Below are 14,356 nucleotides of genomic sequence, written 5' to 3'. Positions count from 1 at the left end.
ATTGAATGGCAATTTTTAAATTAAGAGTGAGATTCCCACTTACCGATTCAGCATTTGGAAAGACTGTTCTGCCTTACAATTCATTGCGGAGGAAAGCATTTTAATAAATCACTGAAATTGGCTTCAGGTTTTTGGGTGTGTGTTTTTTTTCCATATTGTGCTCTGCTGCCATGGATGAGAAGTCTATTAAAAATGAGCCATAGAATATTGTCTTGGATATATGGAGCTAGGTACTGAGACCTTTTTGTAAACCTATTGCAAGCATGACTCTTTTTTCTTTTTGGTTAAATATTTGTGTTTGCTTTTAGAAAAGGCACAATCCCGGCAAAGATAAAAGAATCCCAATTATTTTAATAGAAGAGATTTAAGCAAATGCTGAAGTCAATGTGGCACAGCAGTGCTTAATTTTGGCTAGATGGTTTCAACCTTATCCAGGGGCTTCAGTGCACTCATATGGGTTCAGAGGTCCACAGAGATGTTTGCATGAGATGGACTCACCCCAAAAGAATGTCCTTACAGAGATTTTCCTGACATTGAAGGAATTCTCCAAATAAGCCGAGCTTTGTGTGTGCACAAAGAAACCTTGGATCTCATACTATAGCCAACTGTTTATTATGGAGGAATGCTGGCAAAAAGCCTTTTTATAGATGACAACAATTCATGTTACCTTTTTTGAAGTCATCCATCTCTCAAAACAGGAAAAAAGAAAGAGAATGAATTTCTACTATTTGAGTCACCAATGTAAGTGGTGTAGGCTATGTATAGAAGGATACACAATATTTCAAAGCATGGTCTATGGAGTCTTGTACTGTAGCAAACTTGTAATGTTGCATGCCTGTCATGATGATGGATGGGATATGTGTGGAAGAAGATAGTGTATACAAAGACACATTGTATCCTCACTCATCCCTAGCAGGGCCAGCCCAAGACATTTTGCTGCCTGGGGTGAATGCCAGAATGGCATCTCCTCCCTTCCACACTTAGCAGCTAACTGTACTTGCAGCTGAATCTTCTTTCAGACTTGGTAATTGGACAGCACACCCGAAGGCAGCAGTCTGTCTCATGAGACACAGGGCATCTGACAGGACACACAGTCTTATCTCCGACACCACCCACACTCTCACACCTGATGCAGCTTCCCAAACTACCAAATGATGTGATTGGCCCTGGATGAGAACCCTATGTACCTCCCATAATTTAATTGTATGAGTTAATGCATATAGTAATGAAAGGCCTGTCATTATGATTGATAGGATATGTGTGGAAGGAAGACTTGTATGCTGCAAAGATCATGGACACAAGGAAACATTATATCTGCTGCCACCCTGTGAAGGATTTTTGCCAGAGACCAGAACATCCAGTTTTAGGATGGAGAGCTTTCGCCTTCGCTTCTACATTGTGGTATCCAGTGCTTTTTTCTGGGGGAATGCAGGCGTATGCATACCCCCTAAACATTTTGTTAATCTAACGGGAGAAGAAACTTTTTTTTATTAAAAAAATAGTTTATTCTCTAGCATGGTGAGTTGTCAGTTCTGTTGCTACCCCCGATGGCGGCCTTTTGTCCATTTACTGTATTTCTTTTTCCCAATTTCAACTACAAAATGGTAATTTTCTTGAGTCAAAATAAGAGTACCTCTAAACATTTTAGCCTGAGCTATGTGAACCTGGTTATTAAAATGAAATTTTGCCTGCAGCCAATGACCGCTATCACGGGGCAATACTTTGACTCAGTATCATCATCTCTATCTGCCATATCTCTTCTCTTAATTGGGCTCAGAAATTTGCAATGGGCAGATGGAAGTGGCATAAAAAAGATGTATCCTAAACTATATCCACAATCTTCTCACAGAGACTAGAATGATGCTTGTACACATGCCACACAAATGAAAATACTGTGGATCAATTTTGGATCTTTCAGAAAAATTGGATTATTATCTTTTTGCAATAGGATAAAAAGTAGGTTTCTTAAATACATTATTCTAGAATATTAGCTGGAGAGTGACAATGTCATGTGACAGCATGCCAAAAAATAAAAACGGTTGACTATGCCACCAATGGTAAGTGTGGAAAGGCCTTCAGTGATGTGGCTAATTCCCCAGACTGTGGAATATTGACTCTGAAAGTTGGGCCTAAACATGTTGGATACTGTTCACAGTCAGCAATCTCAGACATGCTCTTTCTGTGGGAATATGTGAAAATGACACACAGGGTGAGGGAAGACAAGTGCTCTCATGCTCTGCTCCATGCAATGGAGATTGACCAGACTGGCTCAAAAATATTGTCTGATGCTTCTCATAACTAAGCCATTACTACTGAAGTTGTGGGCACAGCCTTATCTAACATAAAGGGATTTAATTGTTCAGTACAACCCTTGTTATTTGGGCCTAGGCTATAAAATCTCCCAGTTGTCCAGTTTTATGTCTTTCCCACATTCATTCTGAATGATTTCCTGATTAGATACTCTTTAGGCAGAGTGATCTGTGTATGGCTATAGAAGTAAGAGCCAGTGAATTTCCTTCAACCTGCTTCCAGGCCAATGTATCTAGGATTGCTGTCATAGTTGACCCTGCCCCGCAACACACAAAGATCAAGATCACTAAAGACAGATCTCTGTTCTTAATACTTGCATGCAGTGTGAACCTTTCATATAATGGCATGCTGTAATTCATCTTTTCTAATACATGTACATTTTCAAAAGATACTGAGACTACTAAAACCAAGAAAGGTCTTCCAGCATGTGCTGTCATTGAATTTTTCACAGTATTTTGTTTAAAAAAATGCCTTTGCTCATCAATGAAACCCTTGCCCTCTTTTAATTAAAACTACATTACTCTTCCTAATAACAACATCTATTTAAGAGATCAGTTAGAAGCCCCTAACATTAATTTAATGGAGGCACTCCATTGGCATTCTATTAGATTTTCCCAGTTAAATTAGCATGATGGACTTTTAATGGCTGTTGTAATAGACATTATTAATGAGAATATTGTAAAATTAAAATCTGATTCAATGAGTTTCTTGACTGGCTGTTGCAATGTTATATGAAACCACTGAATTCCAACCTCTAATAATTAACTAGATAACATGTAATTCAGTAACACCAAGCAATGATAAAATTTGAGACTTGTACTATGTTCAAAGAAAAGAACAGGTTCACATGTGGTATGCATTTATACTTTTTAGTGTGTATTTTTTAATTAATCTGACACTATAATACCAGCAGTCATTGAAATAGTAATGATATATATTTCTCTCTCTCTCTCTCTCTCTCTCTCTCTCTCTCTCTCACACACACACACACACACACACACACACACACAGAGTTTCAGGGATACCTGCTCATTCTGAGTAGTACAGAGATTTTCCACAGCTGATGTATTTGATAGCTTAGATTACTTGCTGAAGTCAGCCTTGAAGGAGTTTATCTTAAAAGAAATACCCGTGTTCCTTTGGGATGGAGGCTCTCTGACTTCACACACAGCCTATGATTGTGAAATAGGAAACACAGTCTCTAGCATTAGACACTGAGAAGGTTTCAAAATGGGAGAGAAAAAGAAAGATTATCCAGGTCTCCCCTGGAGATGGGGATTTGCAGTATTGCATAAATTCAGGTTAAGAAGATCCTGGATGTGAATGTGCAGCATTGTGTAAATGTGCAACAATAGATACCTATTTTCTGATTTTAAGCACATACAAGTGACTGTGAATACTTACAGCTAGGTGATTGTCAGGTGGCGTGTCGCCAAGATTTCAGATATTCACAATTCTACTCCCCTTGATACTAATGCCATTCAACATGTGCATTCCAATATACATCAACATTTGAACATTTACTGCAATAGATGTAGTAAATATTTTGCCTCCAATGAATTTCAACTGTGGCAGTGTGTGTGCGTGTGATTCCATACTCTCAGTTATGTATTTATTTAAAAGCATTCTAAACAACACAGCAGTTTACGTAGAAAAGAATGCTGTCCGTGCAGCTAGGACATGGTAATTCTGAATTCCAAAAACACATGTATCCATGAGAAGCTTAGTGCTGTGCTATATTTTCAGAATTAGATGGCTTACAGCTCTAATTCAAAAAATGTTCTGGAGACATTGGAGATAGTATTTTCATATGAATGCTGAATATAAGAAAAAACAGTACTTTCAGGTAATTAGGCAGTTTTGTAGGATGTTTCATGCTGTCAAAATGGTATAATGTGTAAAAGAAATACAATATTACGATATAAATATTAAGAAAAATATTCCAGAAATGCTCCATTTTAAGTGTAAAGCACATTGTTTCCTCTCCTCGTAATGGAGAGTCTACTGTGTCAGCTCTGCAGTGTTGTGTAGAAAATTATTTGTAAAAAGAACATGCCCGGAGGGTCTTTTTTTCAAGAGGAGAAAATGCTTTTAAAGTAATCCTAGATCTGAAGAGTTCCCAGAATGCAACAGGATTCAGACAGACATGAAAGCATACTCTGTATTACGTGATGATGATGTGAATGCCTGTTGTGTGAAGTAGGTTCAGTTATGTAGCCCACTCCTTAGACAGCTGATTGACTACTAGGTTAAAAAGGCAGGGTACATATCTTTAAAGCAGATCTCTGGGTTGAGAGGCCAACTGAGCAGGTTCAAACAGGGTCAATGTGAAAGCACTTAGATAGGAATGGGATAACTTACCTTGCCCACATTTTCTGATCTCCGCCAGAAGAGAAAAATCTGATTTGATGAAGTTAAATCATACAAAAAGGACACACATAGCTAAAATCTGTGTAGTGGAAAATTTTCATAGAATAAAAGTCCCTAGCACTGAAAGATCTTGCAGTAAATGGGGGGGGGGAACTAGTGACAATTTATTTGGAAAAGGGTTAGTTTTCATACATATTCGTAGCAGGAGTGGGGAACCTCAACCCTGTGGTTCACGTGTGGCCCTCCAGGCCTCTCTAGTCAGTCCTTGGATGTCCCTCTGGGCCATCCATTCACCCCAGGCCATGCTCCTCACTGCCCCGGCTCTGCAATCTTCTTGAGTGGTTCTGCCTGGCTGTAATGTATCCTTGAACTGCAATAATACCTCTTGCTTGCCTGGATGAAGAAGAAAGAAATGTGCTTGAGAGAGAAACCTCTGGCCTTTATATGGCGGGATTGTACCCTATTGTACAGAGATCGCACCCACTGTCTATCCACATTTTGCCTCTGACCCTGCCCACCACTGCCCCATGGCCCCCCAGAACTTGTCCATGAGGGAATGGGGCCCTTGGACTGGAAAAAAAAGTTCTTCACTCATTTTATAGCTACAATGTAACTCACTGACAGCACTTGCAAATGGTCCATGGGACTATCTATGAGCTTATTCAGTGAGAGGCCCATTGTGGGAAGCATATGGCTCTCCAGAATGTGCACTGCAGATCCTATCATTTGTTTTCCATAGATGGGCCTGGCTGTCAGTGTGGACGTTCTGATTTTCTTGAGTTTTTCTCATGGACCCATCATGTTCTAAGATAACTTCTTTTCTTTGTCTTACTAGCCAAGTTCCTGGAACCAGTCTGCAGGTTAAACTAAATTAGAAAACCTGCCCTAAATGATGCCTAGTTACTTTGGATCCAGAGACTCTAAGGCCTTGATAAGATATTGCCCTTCTGAATGTTCTCCTTTACAGAAAGGCAAACATAGAGTACTGTCCTTGTAATTGTGCTACTGACTGCCTCTCAAAATGAAGGTTTTCTGGTAATTGTAATAGCAATAGCTGACATTTATGCATTAATATTTATGCAGGGTTATATTAATTTGCCTTTTAAAACAGACTCAGAGTACCAACGTGGAGATTCTAAAAGACAAGCAGAAGACACATTTTTATCCTTCACAAATAGGAATTTGTGACTGTGTCCCATTCTTAATTATGAATATTCATTGCCTGTTCTTTATCACAAACACCCTTACTGAAGTGGACTATCTGTTCAGTTACCTGTCAAGTAGATTTTATTCATTTTGTTGCTTGATGGATTGAAAATTCAGAGATTCCCAGAATAATGTGCTTCTGTGGGGCCAGGTTAAGCCACCCCATTCTGCTAGCAGAAACCAATGCAAGGACTCCCACTAGCTCCATGGGGCTATTGTCCTGCTTCCCCTGCTGTACTCCATGCCTCCCTTAGATCTACTTTGTAGTTTCAGGAGACCTCCCAGAACAGTGCTTGGGAAATGAGAGGAGAGATCATTTTGCTGGGTAAGCAGAAATGCTGCACTGAATTCCACCTTATGTTTATTTATCATCATATGTATCCAAATGAAGAAAGGATGAACTTGATACCCAAGCAAATCCTGGTTTCAGGACCAATACTTTGTGTTAAGGCAAACACAGGCTATTGTTTCCATAACTGGGCCACTATGCACAATAGCTATTAGCTCATACCTTCACTATTATTACTAGTATTTACATGTAATTTGCATTTTGGGAAGGGTATAACAGATGTATTATTCCATACTGGAAACCCCTTTTGTGTTATCTGTGTGATGGGGCTCCATGTGATTAATAGAAAGCTGAATAGTGCTTTTCACCAGCCCTAGACATCTGCACATTGAGCATGGCTTCCTGGATTTGTATCTATCTCATTACAGGAGCAGTTAGTGGTGATGGTCACTTTACTATTGGCCAGCATAAATCTGAGGTGGTGGTAGAATGCAATGTGTGTAATGCCTATGGAGTCTGAATGACATATTCACTAAAATCATAATATCCTCAAGGGTTCCTATTTGGCATATTACAAACCTCATTTTTTTATATAAGGCTTGAATAAGAGCTGTATCTTTCATTTCCTGTTCTTTATACTTGTACAGTATTATTAAATTTTAGGAGAGTTTATTACCTATGAACTTTCTCCTGTGGATAGCACAGTCTTTAAATAAAAAGAGCTAAACAGTCTAGGCTTTTTGCACCCCTGTTTGATAGCCTTTAAACTATGTCCTATCATGTCCTTAGAAAAATTAAAGCCTAGTTTGCTAAGCCAAGAACCGTAACATAGGAGCCTGCAGCAATGTTTAAACATGCACTGGAAGGAGCGCAGATCAGATCAGCGCTAGGAAGTAGACAAATAGCTATCCTTCCTGAGGTTATCACTTTAACATGGTATTTGTTTTGGGTATTCATCCCCCAGAGTTTTATTGCATACTTATTTGGCAAAAAAGATCTCTTTGAAGATAGTCCTGAGGAAAACAAAATGGCTTGTAAGTTTTCATTAACACAGGGTAGAGGTGGGGGTGACGCTGCATTTTAATTCCATCAGTAAATATCAGTTTGTCTAAACTCCAGGAAAACACACACACACATATTATCTCTCCTGCATTTTTTTCTTCCTGAGCTGAAAGCTGATTGCACTGCTGTTATGAAATAAGCAGGCCTCTCAGCTTTCAAACACACAAGCCTTGAAATAAACTTAAACACAGAAATGAGAAAGAGGCCTGGAATTGGCGGAGGAAACAGAACTTCAGAACGTGTTCAGTGCCAGAGGCAGATTTCCTCCTGAGGCAAATAGCAGCTTCGGGGTGAAGGGAAGTAATTTTCATTGAGACCACAACACAGAGTGAAAGAGTTAAACTCCTCCTTATGCATTGCTGCCCTGATCCTAATCAGCCTGTTCCTGGAGTTGGGGTGAGGTGGGAGAATGGGACTAAGAAACCTTTGCTCCTTCATCACCCACAGAGACAGTGTAATGTTAGACTGTTGTTGCAGGGTGTTGGACTAGATGATCCTTGTGGACCCTTTCAGTTCTACAATTCTATGATTCTATATGATTCAAAAGAGGTAGTCTATGTTAATGGAGAGTCAACAATGACTGTCCAGCACCCCATCCCCTTCTTCATTTGCAGCCAATGAGAGCATGTGAACAGCTGTATATGAATGCCAGCTGGGGAACACACTGCTTAAGGCACTGAGTTGTATTTATGTGAACATTTAATGTCCCACTGCTCAAACACACCAGGATTTGCAGAGCAACTCAGAGAAATAAATTAAAAATCAATAAAGCCAATAAAAGTATAAGAACAATGCAATATGGCAATGAAGAAGAGGGGCAAAATGCCAACATAAGATAAACTAAAAAGGGGGGATTCCAGAGCTGAGGGACCAGAAGTGTGGACAAAACAGAAAAGCACACACCTCACCTTTGATGGCAGGGGAACCAAGATAATATCTGAATATATGACTAAGTTTGTGTAAAGAAGGCAGTTCATAAGGTAATCTGGTCCCAAGCCATTTAGGGTAGTAAACATTAAAATTTGTAGCCAGTGTAGCTCTTTTAGGAAACTGACAAGATATGCTCCCCAGTGCTTCAGCCAGTTAGCGACATAGATGCTATTTGCACCAGTTGTAGTTTTTGCATAGCCTTCAAGGTCAGCCATTCACAGAGCACTTTTCAGTAGTCCTGTATAGATGCTATTTGGACTTGGATAGCTGTGACCAGATGAGTTTTCCAGGCCTAGCCACAGCTAACATATCAGCCTAAGCTGATGAACAAAGTCAGATGCAGAACATTCAGGACCCTGGACAGAGCCAGACAACTTGATCCATCAAAGGCTCAGTCTGAACTGGTGCTGCTGTAGCAAGCAGGCTCAAGGGAGTGTTAATTCCCTGGGGACAATGATGTCTGTGTTGTGATCTGGCTCAGGGACTACACTTGGGCTCTGGGGGTCTTGCCATTAAGACAGTGCGATGGGTTGCTGGTGTTGCCTTGTTTTCTATTGTGCTTCTGTGAGCGCATAACATCACAAGTACATTATGTCAGTGCAAAGCTGGCATTAGTAACAGACACTGTAGCAAAATCAAAAGTATGATTTTTATAACAGAAAGGCAGAAAAATGAAGAACAATGGACACAGCAAATGGAAATGGGCAGAATGTATTTTACAAGACTGCTGGCAGTTATCAAGGAAAGCTCCATGGGAATCAAGGTAAAGGCACTCTGAACCTTTCTAATCATCAATATGCATCCATTATGAAAAATATACTTTCAACACTTTCATCTGAGAAATTAATCCATGTTCCACTTTTGTAACTAGGCTGAAATACTGAATACTTGCTTCAATATAAGCACTTCTGAAAACTATGCCACAGGTCTTCTAGAAAGTCCTGTTAAGAAACAGCACCAAGGATCCTGACTGCCATTATGATATCACTCAAGGCAGGGTATAATACATTGAGAAACATCACCAGGTTAAGAAAGTATATATATTTGTCTGTCTGCATTACTTCCTAAAAATAGGTACATGCAATTAATTAATTAATTTAAGTATACTGTACTGTATTGGCTTTTTGAGTTCTGTGATTTGTCATCCACCACCTTCTTGTTGTGCATCACTTCTTTACAGAATCCTTCAGTGAATGAAATGTGGGAGCTGTCATTAATAAATATGAAATACTAGTGCTGTAATATCAACACTGCAGCTGGTATCTGAAATTAGTAGCACAGGAATAAAATAATCATGGTAACAGTAGTGCTTTCTATCAAAAGCAAGAACATCTGGCAACACACAATGCAATTCTGTGCATATCTGTTTGGAAGTCCCAAAGATTTCAGATAGAGTTCAGTGGATTCTACTCAGGTATGCTTGCATAGGGATGCAACCATTGTCATTTTTTATTTAACACTTCCTTTGGTAGCACATGATGACATGATTTTGCCTTGATTGCACAGGAAATATCACCCTGGAAATATTTAAATCTAGATGCACTTCTTTACTCTGACTTTTGACACCTGAGATGCGAGTTTTCCAGACTAACCCTATTCTTGCAACTGTGATCACTTTCAGCTTTTTAAAAATCCTGAACTTTAAATTGTTGTAACCTGTATTGGGATCTGCTGATGAAAGGTGGGTCATAATTTTAATCATAATCATAACCATAAATTGCTACAGCACATATCCTCAGCAACCTTAACAATACTCTCAAAAGAAAGGAAATGTTTGGGGAAAGCACAATATTTTAAAGGGCATGTGATAATATGGAGAAAGAGGGATGCTTTTAAAAAGTGTAGTGTGTGTGACTTTGTATGTTACAATGAAGCACCAGTAGAGAATGTGAAGTTCCTCCTCTTCCCTTCTAGTGTGATGTGGGAAGCAGTGATTTGTGCATCTCCATTGTGATGATGTATGCAAATGCTGTGTGTCTATGGAGTTTATGTATCTCATCACATGAAAGATCAACAGGCCACTGTTTTGCAAATTATACTGAAGTTTGAAAAGGAAAGTATTTAGTTCTTTATGCATCCTTCATGTAAGGGATTTCTTTAGAACTTGTGAGACTATCCACAATGCATATTCAAAGCTTTTAACATCATAGGTATCCCTTCTCTTCCTGAACTGTACTCATAATCTCATTATTAAGTTGGGTACTGAAACATTTTCTTAGTATAACTTAATATCTAGTGTGATATTCTTCCTGGACGATCGCTACATTAATCATACTTGAAGCAGACCCTTTGAAATCAATGGACTTAACTAACCTAAGTCCATTGGTTTCAGTAAGTCCACTCTGAGTATGTCCAATGTTGGACAACACTCACTGTGATTTTGTGGTTCAATCAAATGCAGCCCTCTTATTTTGAAATATTTTTAAATTAAAGACTTCGGATAAATAGAGAAAATAGCAAGTTGAGTTGGAAACAAAGGATAGCATTGCTTTTCTAATGGATCCTAGAGAAGTGTAATTCAAAGTGAGTTTTCAGCACTTACTCAGTGGACAGCATCCTTCTTACATGCAGTGTGGTGCATAGACCACCATGGCATGGCTTGGAGAACTCTTCAGGCAGAGATAAAGTATGTTCAAAATTAGCTATTTTTATAGTGTCTAGAAGGGGCAGGTGGGTTTGGATGGGCAAAGAGATGAGGTTCCTGACGCACACAAGTTTGCAGCTAGGAAGGGTTGGAAAAATTAACCCGGAAAGTCCCTGGAGGCTGCTGTCGATCAGGGATAATAGCATGGACCATTCATTTGATTTATAGGACAGCTCCTTATTACTGTTGGTAGATGGAAAGTTTTCCACACAGGCTATCAAACAGTTCAAATTTCTACTGCCACTATACACCTCAGTCCACATGTTGCAAATTCTCTCATTGAAATGGGATGGATATAGTACATAGGAGGTTGGTGGCCTCTATAATGTAACTCATGTGTCTGGCATGTAACATTTGACTAGTCACAACTTTTAGAAAGTAGAACACTAGAAATTCTAATTTAGATTATAACTTTGTGGCAGAACTTAAGTAGGAGAGTGCATGCATTCACACGTGCAGCCCCAGATGATACCGCTCTGGATGCTGATAGATTAGGAGCAGCAACGACAGTTTTGACCATGATGCCCCATGGCAAAAACGTAGCATAACATTTAAAATATTTTAGTTTATATAGTCATTTTTACTAGTTACAGTTGCCTATTTCCTCAGAGCTTTAGGGTGGCTCCGGTTCATAGCTTAATTGGACACTTGTAACCCGCTAAAAAGAAAACAAAAATGTGCTTAACCGAACGTGTTGTTACAGAGCAATTATCTGATCAATTCATAATGAACACAAGCTGTAAAGACCTCTGAAAACTACGCTTTCTACTTTACTTCAACCCTGAATGCTATAAAGTCCATAAAATTCAGGTCGAGATTAGTTTTACTATGGCTAGAGAAAGAATGTGGGAGAAAGATAATGCGAGAGAGAGCGAGAGCGAGAGACAGCGAGAGAGGGTGTTTTCCCCCTTAGCTCAGGCAAATCCCTGTAGCATTGCAAAGGAAAAAGATGGCTTTTAATAAATAAATAAATGCATGATCAGCTTCGGTAGCCTCAGCGTACAGGAAAAGAGGTAGCCCCTTACTTGCTTGGGGGGGTGAGGAGGTTTTGCTTTCAATTTGCCCCTCCCCTCCGCAGCTCCTGCATCTCCCTTTCGATGCCTCTCTTTTGTTGGTTTAAAAAATGCCATGCTGTAAATTGCCTGAGATTTAGGGGGGCGGGGAGTGGGAGATAGAGAAGAGGGCGGAGGGGGACGGGGGGGGGGGAGAGAGAGAGAGAATCAGGTCACCCGGGCGACTGCCTTTCCATTGCAGAGCTTGAGCTTAAGGTGGAAAGAGAGAGAGGTTCTGGGACACAAACACCCAGTCTCTCTCTCTCTCTCTCTCTCTCTCTCTCTCACACACACACACACACACACCCTTTGACAATTCCAAAGACCAGTTTGATGTCCTTGGTTGTCATTCGCAGGGAACTCCCTCCCCAGCCCCCCCTCCCCAGCATCTCCCCGCTGGAAGAGAGCGCTGGGCGGCTGGGCGGAGGCGGAGGGAGGCGAGAGCAGAGCGATGGAAAGGCGAACGTAGCCATGGGATGGGCGCAGCTGCCGCCTAAGCAAAGCCCCACCTAGGAATCCGGCCGGCGGATTGGCCGCGCGGCGAGCAAGCCCCGCCTCCCGGCCAATGGGGCCGCGGCGGCTGGGCGATGATGCTCTTGCCTCGCTGTGGAGGGATTCCTGGAGAAGCTGCAGAGCCCGTGATGCTCCGGCCTCGGCTCGGCCCGGCCCCCCTCCCTGCCCGGCGCCTCTCCTCCCCCTCCTCCTAGCCAGCCTGCCTGCCTGCCTGCCAGCAGCGGCTGAAACTTAACCCCCAACGCAAAGCCCAGCTTGCTGCGAGCCGGGGAGGGGAGGGAGGGGGGACACTACGCGGACCTGCTCCTGGCGCCGGTGTGCGTGCGTGCGCGCGCGCGCGGGGTGTGTGGGAGGTGACTGGCGTCCCCGCACACTTTTGAGTGCCATTATTATTTTGGCGGGGCTTTGTTATTGAAGTCTGCCATCCCGGGAGAGGCGCAGCGCGCGAGGGAGAGAGAGAGAGAGCAAGGCTCTGAAGGACAGAGCGCGCCCGCTTCGCCGGTTGCCAGGTAAGGCAGCGAGCGTGGAGCGGCACTGCTTGCTGCTGCTTGGAGGGGCTTCTTGGCGGCTCCCTCCCGCCTCCTGGCTCGGCCGGGGTCTCTCGGAGTGTGTGTGTGTGTCTGTGGAGAGAGAAGGAAGCTGGGAGCCAGGCTGAGGAGGAGCACCCGGGTGGCCTCTCTCTGGAAAGGGCGACTGGCTGGGGCGGGGGGGGGGGGCAGCACATGTTTCTCCCTCAGACCCTGGGAAAGCAGTTTGGCCCGTGGCTGCTGACTTGGGGGAAGCAACGGTGGTGATAACGGTGGGGAGAAGCTGGGCTGGGTGGACGTCTGACAATCTCCACCCACTCCGCTCCGAAAAGCCCTCCACCCACCTACTGTTTCTCTTCTGGAGGAAAAGTCAGCTGGTGGGTGACATGGGGTGAAATGGAAAGAGGGGGAGGGGTGGAGACGTGGGGCGGACAGGGGGGGGCAATGAATCCTGCCTGCAAGCCAGTGACGGAAACAGGCTCCAAGCAGTGTCCAAAGCAATGAAACTGCTTATAAGGCAGGAAGCAGATCTTCAAAGCTCCTGCTGACGGGTTGAAGGGGAATCAGCTTCCGAAAGGATCTGTTTGCTACTTGTTTTTCTTTTCCCTGAGGGAACAACAACAACAAAGGGGGTGTTTGGGGAAAAAAAAGTTAATTGCAGTTCATTTTTAAAGTGTCGACCCCTCTGATTTCACATCTCTTCTCCTAACCATTGATTATTTGATAAAGAAAGAGTTTCTGCATCAACAATTTCCAACATCAGGTACCAAACCAACCAACCCTCAACCCCCAATATGTTTGATTAGCAGCTTAAGATTTCAGTTGCATCCTTTCTGATGCACAGCATTGTAAGCTTTGATACAGAAATAGGTGTTATTCTCCGGCAGTATTCCCTAAAGGACGGGCAAGGTTTTGGTTGTGATGGTTGTGGTAATGGCACATGACTAAAGTGATGCTTTTGAAAATACTGATAGTCATGGATCTCTGATCTACCCTTCCTTGTAAGATTTTAAAATTTGTATTTACATTAAGCATGCCCCTTTATTTCTCCTTCATAGTTTTCTTAGTCTTTTTGCTTCGTCTTGGGGCAATTTATAATGGCCTATTGATAATATATCCATGCCATATGGTGTTAGTAGTGTGGTTAAAAACAAAATGCATGTATGCTTACTTGCATGTTAACAAAAAGTTAAAGAAGTAAAAAAAAGTTATGGAATTGGTTATTTTTCCCCTTAATAACACAGTGTCTCTTGATGTTTTCTTATAAAGACATCAAGCCGTTTACTGGAGTATAGTACGTAAATTAAGCAAACTCATTAGAATGAGGCTTCATAGCATTCTGTAATCTTCAACATTCTGTAATTCAATCATTGCTGATACAAGCTGCCTTTTACCATTATTCATCAGACCCAGCTGAGTGATTTCTGTCAGATGGGAAGTGGTAGGAAGAAGT

General features: G+C 41.8%; 1 protein-coding gene across 4 annotated transcripts in view; it reads left to right on the top strand.

Annotated features, from left to right (window-relative positions):
- The first annotated feature begins 12,483 nt into the window (after window positions 1–12,483).
- Window positions 12,484–14,356, top strand: part of SYT1 (synaptotagmin 1) — a 335,884-nt gene continuing 334,011 nt past the window's right edge. Inside the window, exon 1 of one of the 4 annotated variants that reach the window (XM_083463109.1) lies at window positions 12,484–12,885. The gene's annotated coding sequence lies outside the window, so the exon portion shown is untranslated. Of the gene's footprint in view, window positions 12,886–13,153; window positions 13,281–13,400; window positions 13,667–14,356 lie in introns of those variants that run through there. The other 3 variants (XM_083463106.1, XM_083463108.1, XM_083463107.1) reach the window with 3 other exon arrangements.

The sequence above is a fragment of the Podarcis liolepis genome (assembly GCF_965112155.1).
Source record: "Podarcis liolepis genome assembly, chromosome: 10".
Lineage (NCBI taxonomy): Eukaryota > Metazoa > Chordata > Lepidosauria > Squamata > Lacertidae > Podarcis > Podarcis liolepis.
This window is presented reverse-complemented; position numbering and strand designations above follow the sequence as displayed.